Here is a 14,757-nt window from a genome sequence, read left to right as displayed (position 1 = left end):
TCTGGGTGGATTTAAATGTGTAGGAGCAGCAGAAGCCCTTCAGGTGGTTTCTGTGTGGTTTTACCCTTGGGAGGGAGAGAGAATGGCTAAAGCCTCATTTTGATGTGAACGGAGGTCATGACCATGAAAGAGTTCTTATGACATTTGTGTGTGTGTGTGTGTATGTCTATATATAAAAGGGTAAAAAAAATACATATGTATATGTTTGTGTATATACATGTATTCTTTTTTGGTGATCACTCATAGCCGAGTAAGATTGTCTTCCATAAACATGGTTTTAACAGTGAGTCCGTAAGTGACTGTGGAGGCCAGTTCTGGATCCACACCTCTTTCCACAGTTGGGACATAGGTTTCCGGGCAGGAGTTGATCACAGTGTGGATTTGCCAAGCGTGCCTTCCTCTTAGCACGTTTCTCGCTTGCGTTCTGCATTCAAGTGTCTTCAAAGCCCATAACGCCTTCGGTAAAGGCTGTTCTCCAATTGGAACGCTCGCAGGCCAGTGTTTCCCAGTTGTTGGTGTTTATACTACATTTTTAAAAATTTGCCTTGAGACAGTCTTTAAACCTCTTTTGTTGATGACCAGCATTACACTTTCTATTTTTAAGTTTGGAATAGAGTAGTTGCCTTGGAAGACGATATTCAGATATACATACTGTATATACATGTGTGTGTGTATATATACACACAGACATATATGTACATATGCACATGTTTGTACACACACACACACATATGGTTGGGGGTTGTCACCCTTCAGATGCTGTGGGACTAAACCTCAGATCATTGGTCATGCTGACTGGGGCTGATGGGAGTTGGAGTCTTAACAGTATATTGAAAGCCACAAGTTCCCCACCACTAATGTACTGGAATAATATGCTTGTAAGGGTTTTAAATAGTAAGATGTAGTACCCACTCTGCTGCATATTTAGGTATTGGTAAGTAAAGCGACTGTAGCTCCTGACAGAAACTGATTTTTCTATCCTGACATGCAGGGGTAAGTTCCAGAGAAATGAAGGGGCTTTGGGTAAGCTTAGGAACATAGGAAGCTGCCTTGGTACCAAGTCTGAACAACAGTCCATTCTGATTCAGTTTTAGCTAAACTGACAGGTAGCCATTTATCCAGGGGTTCCATCAGGGAATCTTTCCCAGACCTGCCCGGAGATGCTGAGGATTGAACCTGGGACCTTCTGTATGCAAAGCAGATGCTGTAGGCCTTTCCTTCACAGTTACAAAGCATGAATGTAATTGTGGTCTGTAACACATATGGGTTTCCTTTTTCTGTATGGTTTGCCTGCAACAAGAGAGGTCTAAGAGAGCATTGGTGAAAATAGTATAACTCTACAATTTATTTACACTCAAATAAAAACAGGCAGGGTTCTTGTGGGACCTTAAAGACTAACACTCTCGTTACGGAATATACTTCTCCTTGTCCATGAAGTGCTTCTGAATTGCAGGAATATAATCCCATTTTCTTTTGGGGGGAAAGAGATAGCAAACATACTGTAGAAGGAAAGGAAATGCACAGATGGTGATAGTTACATTAACAGTAACAGTACATTAACACACACAAAAGAAGAGTTGATAACATAGACATTTTGCCATTGGGAAGCTAATTTAGACGTGTAGTATGGATTTTTTAAAAAAATCCTTTGATATTGAAACAGTTATCAAGCAACACTTTCAAAGCAGGACATAAAGATTCAGGCACACCAAATTTTTCCGCCCTTTTCCAGTTCCCCCTTGTGTGTTAGAGACACTTCCTATAACAATTTTTTAAAAAGTCTTATCAGAGCCAAAACAGCAAAGAAAGGAAATTGAGGTATCTGTTCAGGTGAAAAAGTAATGTAGTTCTGAATCCAAAGCAATTTATTTCACTGGAAAAAATGCAGTGGTTTGAAGAAAGGAGAAAAATATATTTTCGTTAGCCAATGTAGCTGTCTTCTGTGGGTTTCTACTAGTATAAAAATCTGGCATTAATTTAAAAATGCTCTTAAAGGAATGCAAAAGCATGATAATAATATCTTCAGTGTTTTCAAGCTAAGAGGAAGAAGATTTAGGGGAAAATCTAGTACATGTCTTCACAAGTTTCTTCTCAAGATTCCCAAAGGAAACAATAAATGTAACTACCTTAACCATTTTATTTTTCTTGGGTTTGTAAACTTCAGGCACACCTTTCATCACCAGAAATCACTCTTTTTCTTGATCGTTATTTTGCAGCTACCATTCTGTAATGTCAGGATCCTGCTCAAGTGAGGAGCACAAGAAGCTGCTAGTCTGGTATAGTCTTCTCTTACAGACAACACTTCTCCACATTAACTGACCTGATTCTTTAAACTGGAGTGAGTCATGGACTTTCTTTATGCAAAAGGAATGGGAAAAAGAAACAACAGTGATGACCACTGGAAAGCAAAATAGTTGTAGCAATTATTAATAACGTACCATTGGTGCTAACACAAACATCCTGGCATTCGTAAACTGATCAACACAGTTTGTTAACTGTAATCTTGATTAAATCTACAGGTAACAGATTTGAGTTGCCTGGTGCAGCAGTATGCTTGCCACTTGAAGGCAAAGGAAAAACTCATGGGAACAAACTTAGCTTGCTGGGAAGGCAGCAGGTGTAGAAACTTGCTCCTTAAAAGTAACTGTGCAAACAGTGCTTGTGTAAACCCTCAGTGAATATGCACTGTTTCAATAGAGTTTATCTTCTCTTGAAATGTTCTTTAAAAACACTTTTAAGTGAAGTATAAAAACATAGTGCAAAAGAAAATCAATCCTCTGTAAGTGAAAATTAATATATTGATATATTTGGCATAAGATGCTTTTCTTACAGTATAAGGCAGCTTGCAAGACATTTAAAATACAACAACATGGAAAAACGTTATTGGGGTATGGTGGTGGGCAAAGGTGTGTACATTACTGCCCCATTCCTAAGGACCTCTTTAGATGCTACTGGAACAAAAATATTAGGCTTTAAAAAGTCAGAACATCTGAAGACTCAGAGGAGCACGAACATATTTATTGCCTCATTTCTTGCATCTGCCACCAGGATCCAGAATCTGTGAGAGGCAACAGCCACCTAGATGCAGGTGTACTGCCCTATGAAGGACTACCATCTGGCATCTTCAGTAGCCATTTCTAGGTCAGGATAATTTCTTCTGATATCTGCTGCAGCCCAGAGATTCAATATCAGAATATTCAGATGTTCTGACTTTTTAAAGCCTGATATTTTTGTGATTCTACTTTGAATCTTTAGGCATTTAGAGGACACAGGGAGGCTGAGGAAAATTATTTGTGCTTCCTCTTTAAAATATGCTGAGTAACTTACAAGCTCCCCTGATCTCAGTCTTTTTCTCTTTTATATGCACTCTGGAACATCAGCTGGGGCTTTTTATTTATGCTTCCTCTGTTACAAAGGCACCAGCATGGCAACTAGAAGACAGCTGTGCTGTATCTCTCTCTCCCCGCCCCCCTTACCTCCAAAACATCATTCAGTTGAACTCAATGATACTGGCAAAACTTTCTCTTACCTTTACTGAACAGGTTTTTCCAGCCTTTCAGTGGAACTGTTCTTCCTTTTTCAGCATATCTTAGTGCTGTTTGTAAAGAAGAAATCAGTTGTGTTCACTAAGGTAAAGGTAAAGGTACCCCTGCCCGTACGGGCCAGTCTTGACAGACTCTAGGGTTGTGCGCCCATCTCACTCAAAGAGGCCAAGGGCCAGCGCTGTCCGAAGACACTTCCAGGTCACGTGGCCAGCGTGACATCGCTGCTCTGGCGAGCCAGCGCAGCACACGGAACGCCGTTTACCTTCCCGCTAATAAGCGGTCCCTATTTATCTACTTGCACCCAGGGGTGCTTTCGAACTGCTAGGTTGGCAGGCGCTGGGACCGAACAGCGGGAGCGCACCCCGCCGCGGGGATTCGAACCGCCTACCTTTCGATCGGCAAGCCCTAGGCACTGAGGCTTTAACCCACAGCGCCACCCGCGTGTTTACTATATCACCATTAATGTAATTCTGTCTTCAATAATGATGATTCCCCCCCCCCCAGCAGTTTTAAAAGTTGCTCTGAAGCCTTTGTAGTTAAAATATTGTGGGCCATATAGAGATGTCTGGACTCCTGAGGGCCAAATTCAGCCCTAGGGCTGTTATGGTGAATTTGATATATAAATAGGAATTATTATAAGCAGGGAGAAATAAGAGTAGCACATGAAGAGGCTGAAATAAACCCATTACACTTTCCTTTGGTGATGGAGACCATGAAGGCTGGAGCAGTTAAGGGTTTCACACACAGACGGTAGACTTGGAGGAAGGTTTTTAAAAGGAGGGAGGAAAGAGGTGGCACTATGTCGCTATTCCAGGAGTTGCGCATTGGGGAGCAAAAGTGTGAAATAGACGTTTAAAGAGAGCAGGCTATGATGAGGTCAAAATAAAAAGTTATACATAAAATATGTTGGGGCGGGTAGACTGAGGAGGTACTTGAACTTAAAGATCTGGAATTTGTCATGGATGTAGAAGTTTGTTAGAAGACTAGGCAGGGATTTGAGGATTTGTGTTCTGAATGATGGACAAAGTGAATGATGTTGGCTCAACGTTCTTACTAGATAAGGGCTGATGAGCAGGCTGAACTATTTAATGTGTAGATGAAATAACAGTAGCAAGTTGTTATTTTGTCTGTTGATGTCATCCTCTTAAGATACTATATAATATGCTATATTTCATATTAGGGCCCAATACATGTGCTCTGTTTCAATTTGGAATTAGTATAAATTACAAACCTGTATCAACTGAGTTCATCTGTATACATCAGGTATGCAGAAACTGGCCCTCCAGATACTGCTGAACTACAGCAGCCATCATTTCAAACCTTTGACCATGCTTACTGGGGCTTCTGGGAGTTGTAATTCAGCAACATCTGGAGGGCAAAAGGTTCCCCGCAAGTGATCTATCTACATAGTTGAAATTGTATTCCACACTTTCCCTGAAGAACTGAGATCAGCATTATATGTTCTCAGTAATAAAGGTAAATGGCAAGACAGTTGCTACATCATGGCAAACTGTGGTATGGTTTCACATGATATACATGGATTGAAATTAGCCTGAGCAAGTCTCAGCCTGAACTCATTTCGGTAGCATTTACTTTCAGTTCCTTTTCAAGTCAGCTTGTTGTTTTATCCAATCCTTGGATTGCGGTTTATGTGTATCATGTTAAACCATGGTTTAGCATGATCTACAAATGTAGCTAGTGACTTAACCTGAAGCTAGTTCGCCATTGAATTTAACAACTGAGCGAGGATTCATGCCCAACCCTCCCAAGCTTGCCACTGTTTATTTGAAAATGAATCTTGCGATGAAACATTATAAGATTACTGCTTGAGTATTCACAACAAAGTTAGAACAAGTATGACTTGGTAGATTGCGTTGGAACTTGTATCCAAAATTTGTTGTCAGATACCAAGTATACTTTGTGGTAGATTTTAAGATCTGTGGTATACAAGCACATGTATCTTGTGTTGCTCATAATTCTAAATTAAGTTTGTAACCCCAATCCATATAACCCTTTCCCCACAATATTCGCCTGCTTGTATCTATCATGGTAATGAATTCTGGTTTGTGGCCATACATATTTTCATGAGCAATATTAAGTATTCTTATGAATTCAAAATTTCCTGTATTCACTGCAGAACTGAACTAAGCTTGCAATGAGTAGTATTCAGTCCAGCTTTTCAAAAATTCATATCAAAGCCTAGGCTTACCGTACCATCCTACACCTGTTTACTTAGATTCAGATTTATTTCAGCGTTTAATCAGAAGTGGTATGATAGAGGTATCTTATTTAAGTCATACTTGGAGCAGAGCCACTGAACTCACTAGTCTTAAATTAGTCAATTGATTTTTAGTGTTTCTGCTCTGAGTTGTTGGCTGCAACTACAAAGCTGAAAGGGAACCATAAAACCACCTGCCAATGTGGGAAATATACTACATTACCCCTAATAGGATGGGATCTACCTTTGCTTTAAAACCTCTAACAAATTAGGCCCTACATTCTTGTGAGGTAGTATGTTTCACTGTCAAACATGGTTCAGCTTAGTTTTTTGCAAGGTAAAATTTTATAGTATTGCAACCCCAGACTAATCTGTTAATCTGCCATTAAAAGATTAGAAATTGTAATTGCCTTTGGGATGCCATTTCTAAACACATAATGTTGTATACGTTGTATTAGATTGCAAGTCAGATTATAGCATTTTGGAAGTGGTGTATCCTAATTTTAAGCATGGGCCAACACGATGACTCAACAAGTAGAGGAATGGAATAAGGAAGTACAAGGGTTCCTTGGTTGCTTAACTTATTGTTATCAATAGGTGTGTCTATAATTGTGGTTTCTTAATTATTATATGTTAAATTAGCTCAAATACATTCTAAAACTGAACTAAATGCTGAAGTAAGTGTGTTGGAAGCCACATGAACAATTCCTGTATCCCAGTGATGTTGAGTAGAAAAATTTCCATTTCAAAAGTTCTTTGTTTTTATTGCTAGTTATTTTTAAGGAGCTTATTTTTCTTTTTCGTACATTGCTGTGATATTTCTAATATAAAGTGATTCAGCAAATAATAAACAAATTATCCAGATAGTGCATTGCCTCTTAATCTATGTGTTTCAATTAGTGTTGGAGGCAAAACCAATTACTAGATTAACACTTTCAAAAATGTGGGAACAACCATGATTGCTTCTTTGCACCTATAACTCCTGGTTCAACCTGCCATCTTCCTTGTAACTGATGAACTTAATCAGCTATTTCCAACAAGTGAGGTAAAAAGGCAATAGCTTTCCTATCTTTTGTCCCCAGCACACAGAGGTACATTTATGTGGTACATGGAAGTTCCATTTAGATATCATGCCTGTTGACCGACCCAGGTTGTCCAGTGTATTTGTACAAAGTACTATATGATTTCCATTGTAATTGATCCAAGGTGGGTCACAACAGGAGTACTACCACCAGGCAAATATATGGTAAAGGATTAAGAAATGGTCCCCAGAAGCAAATTTGAGTTAAAAGTGGGTCCTAACATGTTATAAAAACTCACATACAAGTCAAATTATTAATTAGAAACCTATTTAAACTTGAGAGACCAACTTCAAACTGCACAACTAAATAAATTCAGCCATACCTAGGTGCCTTAACTCCCATGAAATAAAGAATGAGAAGAAAAGGGGATCACCACTAAACTACCAACCACTTTATATATTAAGGGAATGTAAAATTTCTATACAGTGGAAGCCGGTTTATTCATATGTTATATAACATTGATATTGCACCCAATTTTGACACCCTTTTGTGCATTATTTGTTTTCTACATTGTTCGAGTTCCACCCTCCTTTCTTCTTCATTAGTGCTGTTGCTTGACTAATAGTGCAATCCCATGCATATTTTTTCAGAAGTAAGTCCTTATTGTGTTCATTGGCACTTACTTTTAGGAAGCTGGATAAGGGATTGTAGTGTAACTCTTGTATAGCTTATAAACTTGTGGCAATAATTCCTGGAGGAATTCCCCTAATACTTTTGCATGATTGTGGGATCTTATGCTGAAACTGGATGAACTACAAAACTGTCCCATTTTAAAATAACTAGGTTAATGGCTGCTTGCAAATAGGCCAATTTAGCTTTTGAGCTGCTTATACCACTCCCTCAGGTGTGACTGCAACAATAATCCTAAATTATTAGTTTCTTTCAAAGAGATTATAGAACGGCTTAAAGCGAAATCCTTCCTTTTTTCTTTTTTTCTGGCAACTATTTTGGTAAAGCAGCAATGGTTGGTCTCCAAGACTTGGAACTTTACACTTTAACCCTATGAACACGTATACTTAAAATTGCATTAAAATGGCTAATCCGTGGAACTTTTTATAGCACACCATCTTGCCTTTTGCAAAAGGCAAGTATTCAAACTCCATTCAAAAGCTGTTTTCCATGCAGTCCAGCTTCTGTAGCAAGTGCAAATAGCTATTTAGCATTCATAGCACCCCTTTCTCTATGACTCAGCCTCAGGGTAAGAAAAAAGTAAATAAAATGAGCTAAGTATTTAACCAGAGATGACCATACTTAAAGAATATTGAAAATCCACTGACACTTGAGCTGTAACGTTAATTTACTAGATCTTGATGAGAAGACAAATAATAGAGAGTTCTTTGCATAACAAAGACTACTCCTGGCACAAATAACTAGCTTAACATTATTATTATTAGGTTAGTTTGATGTTGGAAATTGTGCTGCAAATCAGATCAGTATCTTACAGCAACATACTAATGGTGGATCTGGCCACAAATAGCCTATTAAGCTTTCTAAATGGAAATCAGTTTAATTGCAAATAACCCTGGGTATGGTCCTTAGTCCTAAGCCAACTTGCTTTGTAAATGATTTTTATTAAAACTTGGCCTTTCAATGGGTTTGTAGGACTGAGATGCCAGAAAATCATGGTTAGCTGTGACTGATATGCCTCCTTCTGAATTCTAAATCTAGGGCCTCCTTCATCTTTTGAGTGAATGAAAATTTAACTAGCTGTAGCACGCGTGTTGCTCTGTGATATTCTAGTGATCCTAATAAAGTTATTGACCTAATATGGATATTGGGAACACACCTGCCTTTTATTTTTTGTGTCATCATCTGCCTGTAATTTAAGTAGCACCAACCTTTTAATGACCAAGTTATTGTCAGCACCTTTTAAGACCCACATGGATGGGAAAGTGGGGTGAAAAAACAATTTATTAAAAGTTGATAGGAAAGTAGAACAACTTTGGAATCTACTTGGGTGTAGCGAAACAGTGAAGTGAAAATAATTGCAGCCAAGTATTACCACATGAGAAATTCCATCTACCAAGTATAGAGTATATCTTGCAATCCTATGTACACTTATTAAGGAATAAATCCCATTAGAATTGGCAGGACTTGTTTTTGAGTAAACATGTATTTATTACTGTAATTTTCAACCTTTCTTCCAAGAAGTTCAAGGTAATGTACATGGCTCTCAGTGTTTGAAACTCCCATTGTTCTAGGCACATTTTGCAACAGGGAATTTAATTAGCACAAGCTGTTTCTGAGCTCTGGGGTATTTTTTAACTGCGCATAAAATTTCAGATTAAAACTGCAGAGTGGAAGAAAAGGAGGACCTTTTTCTGCCTCCCCACTTCCAGCTACTCTCTGAAGACTGTAGAAGAGACCCTCTTAAGAATATTAAAAGGTAAAGGTACCCCTGCCTGTACGGGCCAGTCGTGTCCAACTCTGGGGTTGCGTGCCCATCTCGCTTAAGAGGGCGGGGGCCAGCGCTGTCCGGAGACACTTCCGGGTCACGTGGCCAGCGTGACGAAGCTGCTCTGGTGAGCCAGCACCAGCGCAGCACACGGAAACGCCGTTTACCTTCCCGCTATAAAGCGGTACCTATTTATCTACTTGCACTTAAGGGTGCTTTCGAACTGCTAGGTGGGCAGGAGGTGGGACTGAACGACAGGAGCTCACCCCGCCGCGGGGATTCGAACCGCCGACCATGCGATCGGCAAGTCCTAGGCGCTGAGGTTTTACCCACAGCGCCACCCGCGTCCTACTTAAGAATATTAGGGGCAGGGAAAGGAGTAGCTAAAGGTAAAGATACCCCTGACCGTTAGGTCCATTTGCGGACAACTCTGGGGTTGCGCGTTCATCTCGCTCTATAGGCCGAGGGAGCTGGTGTTTGTCCGCAGACAGCTTCCAGGTCATGTGGCCAGTGTGACTAAGCTGCTTCTGGCGAACCAGAGCAACGCACGGAAACTCCGTTTACCTTCCCACTGGAATGGTACCTATTTATTTACTTGCACTTTGACGTGCTTTCGAACTGCTAGGTGGGCAGGAGCTGGGACCGAACAATGAGAGCTCACCCCGTTGCGGGGATTCGAACCACCGACCTTCTGATTGGCAGGCCCCAGGCTCTGTGATTTAGATCACAGCGCCACCCGTGTCACATAGGGAAAGGAGTAGACCACGTTAAAAATGATCAGAAGACTTTAGCTGCAGTTCATTCATTTTTAGCTTTGTACAGTGGTACCTCGGGTTACAGACACTTCCGGTTACATGTTTTCGGGTTGCGCACTGCACTGAACCCAGAAGTACTGGAACGGGTTACTTCTGGGTTTCAGCGCTCACGCATGTGCAGAAACACTAAATCGCACTATGCACAGAAGCACCGAATCGCGACTCACTTGTGTGCAGACGCAGTGCTGCGGGTTGCGAACTCTGCGGGTTTGAATGTGCCTCCCACACAGATCACTTTCGCAACCCGAGTTTCCACTGTATTCTTGTTATTTAAAAAGTGTACCTAGACATTCTGTTGTTGCATCCATAACCTAGGTTTAAGGTGCTATTTAGCTCCTAGCTTTCATATCTCAGTTTCTAACACAAATTGCTCTCCCACTTCCTGTATTATCCTTACAAGAACTCTGCAAGGTAGATTAGGCTGAAAGTCATTCTGGTTCAAGATTACCTAATGTGCTTCATAGCAGAATAGGGATTGAAATTCTGGTCTTCGAGAAGACCAACATTCCGAGTCCAACATGCTGACCAATAACTCTGGCTCCGTCATAGGATCATATTGTAAAATACTATAAAATACCCTGTTGTCCTTGTGTTGCAGAGATGTCTACTTGCTTTATTTGGTTACCTTCCTATCTCAGATAAGACAACACAAAATAAATAAAATAAATAAAAGATATAAAAATAATGTTATGGGCTCCTTTACCGCTCCTCATAATGAAGCAATGGATGTTCCTTCTAAAGCAAAAGGCCTTAAAAAGGGAAAAGAAGGAAACATAAGAGGGGTTGGAAGGGAAATTGAGTAGTTCTACTCAAGCCAAAGAGCTTATCACCAAAGTTGACTGTTGCTTTTCATCTAAATGCTGCTTATTTAAATAGCAGTGTACTAAAACTTACATTTTAAAGTAAACTTGAAAGTCAGAGTGTAGCAGTGAAGTGGCACTTCCCTTTAGATATGTTTTTCTTTCAAGGATGAAACAAAAAAAAAGTGCTTTAAAGGGTACTTAGAAGTTATTATTACAGTAGGGGCTGTTTATTTAAACAAAAGCATGTTCTCCCTGCAGTCACTTGTAAAGAATGTTAAGGCCAAGTTACTTTGTATGATGGCTTTTTACACAGGCGGAGTGTAATGACATTTTTGGGGCCTTTCTGTTCAACTTTGTGGAGGACTGTCTCCTCTTTCCTGCATTGAAGACTTAATTGAATAAACAGCATTGTATTAAACAGAAAATATTTAAGTGAAAAGTAGAGCAGGCATCATATGCTTCACTTATTTCAGGTTGGAAGAGGCAAGTCTGGGGACACTATGCACCATATGGGATTTCTAGCTACCGAAGCAGGGAGGGGAACAGAGAACCAAATATGACCCTCTGGGTCTTTTTATTTGCCCCTCAGAACCTGTTCCAGGCCACACTCCCTGACCCAGGCCACAATATTTAAGTGAATTGCACTGCATGAATGATAGCAGCAGCAGCAGCATCTAATTTTTTACCCACCCTTCACCATGAGGTCCCAGGGTGGGCTATAACAGTTTAAAAATACATCATTGCAAAAATTGGAAAAAGATTACATTCAAGATGATTCATCTCAAATGTCAAAGACCAGGGTAAAGAGGTGCATCTTCAGCATCTGTCAAAAGCTACATAATGAAGGTGCTAGAGCACTTCTTTGGGGCTACTGCATAGAATGCCCTCTCCCAGGGGAGCCCCCATATTTATAAGGGTGGTGGAACTACCAAGGGGGTTCCCTCTGCTGATCCTAACACCTATGAGGGTCTGTAAGGAAGGAGATGATCCTTACATATTTGGGCTTAAACCATTCAGGGTGTGACTGTTTCTTAGCATGTTACCGTTAATTCCATTTCTTACAAAATGTATTTTTATTCCATCAATATGAAAAATCTTTCAAGAAATCTCAGTTTTAAAGCTGGTTCTGCACCAGATAAAAATTATACTTAGAAGTCTGAGGATATCTTGTTTTAAGACAATTTTTGCTGGTGATGAACATATTGTAAAGTTTGGGTGTGTCTGTCATTTGGCCCTCTGCAAGAAGTAAACTAATGTGGGAACGTGTAGATGGGAGTTCTCTGCCCATTGGGGGACTGAAAGAAGTTCATTGATATGACAGGAGGAGAAGCATTAGCATACTGTCTTTAAAGCTTTCATTCTAGGGAAGAAGTGATCAGGAGTCGGTGCCCTGATTGTTTTTGTTGTTGTTGGCATCTCTCTGTCTCGGGAGACAAGGAGTGCACCTTTGGGGTTGAAGTCAAGCAGCTGAAGTTACAGCGCCAGCTGTGGCTGAGGATACCGATATGGGAGAGACATGCTTTATTGCAGCTGTGGGAGGATGACGGAGTCCTGTTGTGTTGCTGCAGAACGTTTCCTTACAAGCCTCTTGGGTAATTTATTCTTTATTCTTTCCTCATGGTGGATGGGCTGTTACTGACATCTAGGTTAGGACAATGAAATAAGTTAACATCTTGGGGTTAAAGTTAACAACCTAAACCCTTTTTTAAAAAAGAAAAGGCCATTCTGAAATACCTATGAGATGTTCTGCTGATGTCCAGTATAAAATAGAATCCAAGTTCATTGTGATGATGGGCATTCCACCTTATCAAAATGGAATGGCATAAGTATAACTGGGAACTTCTTGAATCTCCCTTAGCTGCTTACACCTCCTCGAGGGAGCCCCATCTGCCTGCCAAGAATCCTGGAGAAAGAGGCTGAGTAGGTATCACACAAAAGTTATTGTTAAATAACAGAGTAATCATTAAAATTTCCTGCCAACCTAGCAGTTCGAAAGCACGTCAAAGTGCAAGTAGATAAATAGGTACCGCTCCAGCGGGAAGGTAAACGGCGTTTCCGTGCGCTGCTCTGGTTAGCCAGAAGCGGCTTAGTCATGCTGGCCACATGACCCAGAAGCTGTACGCTGGCTCCCTCAGCCAATAGAGCAAGATGAGCGCCGCAACCCCAGAGTCATCCGCAACTGGACCTAACAGTCAGGGGTCCCTTTACCTTTACCTTAATCATTAAAATTATTCATACAATCTTGTAAGCTGCTGATAACAGCCCCTTTCTCCCTTCTTTGTGGCTGTTGATGTGGAAAAATGCTTACTGACCTTTAAAAAAATAAGCACAACTTGGAAAGCATCAGTTTCCTCTCATCAGTTTTACTGTGGTTGCAACATTGTCTGAGACGTGGCATTGCACTAATGCAAATATAGGTTAGAGGTTTTGAGCAGAGAGGGTTCTCTTACCTGATAAAGATTTGGCTTTCGTTTCAGCTTCTGGCTCAAATAACCTGCCGTACCAAAATGGTTCTCAGGCAAGTGTTCCTTTTTACATGGAATTGTGTTGCAATTGTTTGAATATTTTTAGTTTATTGGAATCAGATTGAGTTTTGTCACTGTGCTTCTTTTTAAACTTTAGTTATCTGCTTCTAGGCTGAAATGTCTAGGCTGAGGACCAACCTCCTGTGTGCCAGAAACTCAGCATCTGCTACTCACACTGTGTGTTATCTGCCTGCACATGGCCCCCTCTGTGCACCCCACCAGTGGCTAGATAGTAGTAGCGGCTTCAGTGGCCACAGTATGAGCAGTCACAGAAACTGACCCCAAGCTAGGACTTGTGTTAATTGTAGAAACACTTGACCCAAATATGCTCAGTTAAGCTGCATGTGGAATTTAGTTTTGTTTAAATTTAGCTTTCCTTGTCAAATCATACTGTCATATTTTTCAGGCAAACTGCATTCTGTTCAGGATGCCTTTATCAAGTTTCAAATGCTGGAGGGATGTTACCTGAATGTTGTTTATCTTGCATTAATGGTCTTACCTTGGGGTGGGGGTGGCTTTAAACAGCTCTATGCATTACTTTTGTTGTGAAGCACAAAATTAACATTCCCCACCCACCCCATTTCAGGCTGTGCAAATACTTCCACATTCCTAATACAATAGACTAAATCCATTTAAAAAATAAATAAATCCCAAAACACTGAATATGAAAGGTTTCACTTTTTAAACTCAAACATAGCACTATCATGACTACAGGAATAAATTGGAGTTTCCTTCTGCTGCCTAGGTGCTAAACATATTTACACAAAACCAATCTGTGTGTGGAGGAAATGCATGGATCCACCCTCCTTCCACATTTAGGAGATCACGAAGTGTTGCATTTGCACCAGGCCAAAGGACCAATCACAATAAGTGGGATTTTATGATCAGTAAAGGAAGCATCGTGTTTCTTCCGACTTGCAGAGAGTCCATACCAGGCAAGGTTAGGGAGACAGCTGGGTACGCTTGTGCTGGGCCTCAGAGGGCTAACCTAGCTGGAGACCCCAGCCAGGGACCAGGTGGTTTTTTGTTTGAATTTATAACTTCTATATTCTAACAAGACTTTTGTCCCAGGCCTCAGACAAGCTCTGCACAGGCCTGGTCCACACTGTTGCTTTTTCCTATCATGGTAAGGTAGCTGCAATGGGCCAGGAAAAGCTTCAGTAATTTTTCAACATGGTCTCTTAGGCAGTATAGTGTAATGGTTATGTTGTTGGACTAGGACTGTTTCTCAGCCCAACCTACCTCACTGAGTTTTTTGGAGAATGAAATGTATGCCACCTTAAGCTCCTTGGAGGAAAAGTGGGATATAAATGTAATAAATAAATACATACCTGGGACCCTTAGGCACAAGAAAACATCTGCAGTCTCACCACC

General features: G+C 40.5%; 1 protein-coding gene and 1 long non-coding RNA gene across 3 annotated transcripts in view; one reads left to right on the top strand and one right to left on the bottom strand.

The window, feature by feature from the left end:
* The window catches only part of PAWR (pro-apoptotic WT1 regulator), a gene marked incomplete at its 5' end in the record, with an annotated part of 56,077 nt that overhangs the window by 873 nt on the left and 40,447 nt on the right, over nucleotides 1-14,757 (top strand). The window lies entirely within an intron of this gene.
* LOC310658707 lies at nucleotides 722-12,777 on the bottom strand. 2 transcript variants are annotated; one of them, XR_014502435.1, is made up of 5 exons: nucleotides 10,950-12,777; nucleotides 7,908-8,037; nucleotides 3,530-3,595; nucleotides 2,171-2,354; nucleotides 722-1,470 (listed from the first exon to the last, which is right to left on the bottom strand). It is a non-coding gene; the product is annotated as an uncharacterized lncRNA (long non-coding RNA). The 2 variants fall into 2 exon arrangements; XR_014502436.1 differs by lacking the exon at nucleotides 722-1,470 and having other exon boundaries at nucleotides 2,123-2,354.

Source organism: Podarcis tiliguerta (assembly GCF_965153285.1).
Source record: "Podarcis tiliguerta genome assembly, chromosome: 10".
NCBI lineage: Eukaryota > Metazoa > Chordata > Lepidosauria > Squamata > Lacertidae > Podarcis > Podarcis tiliguerta.
This window is presented reverse-complemented; position numbering and strand designations above follow the sequence as displayed.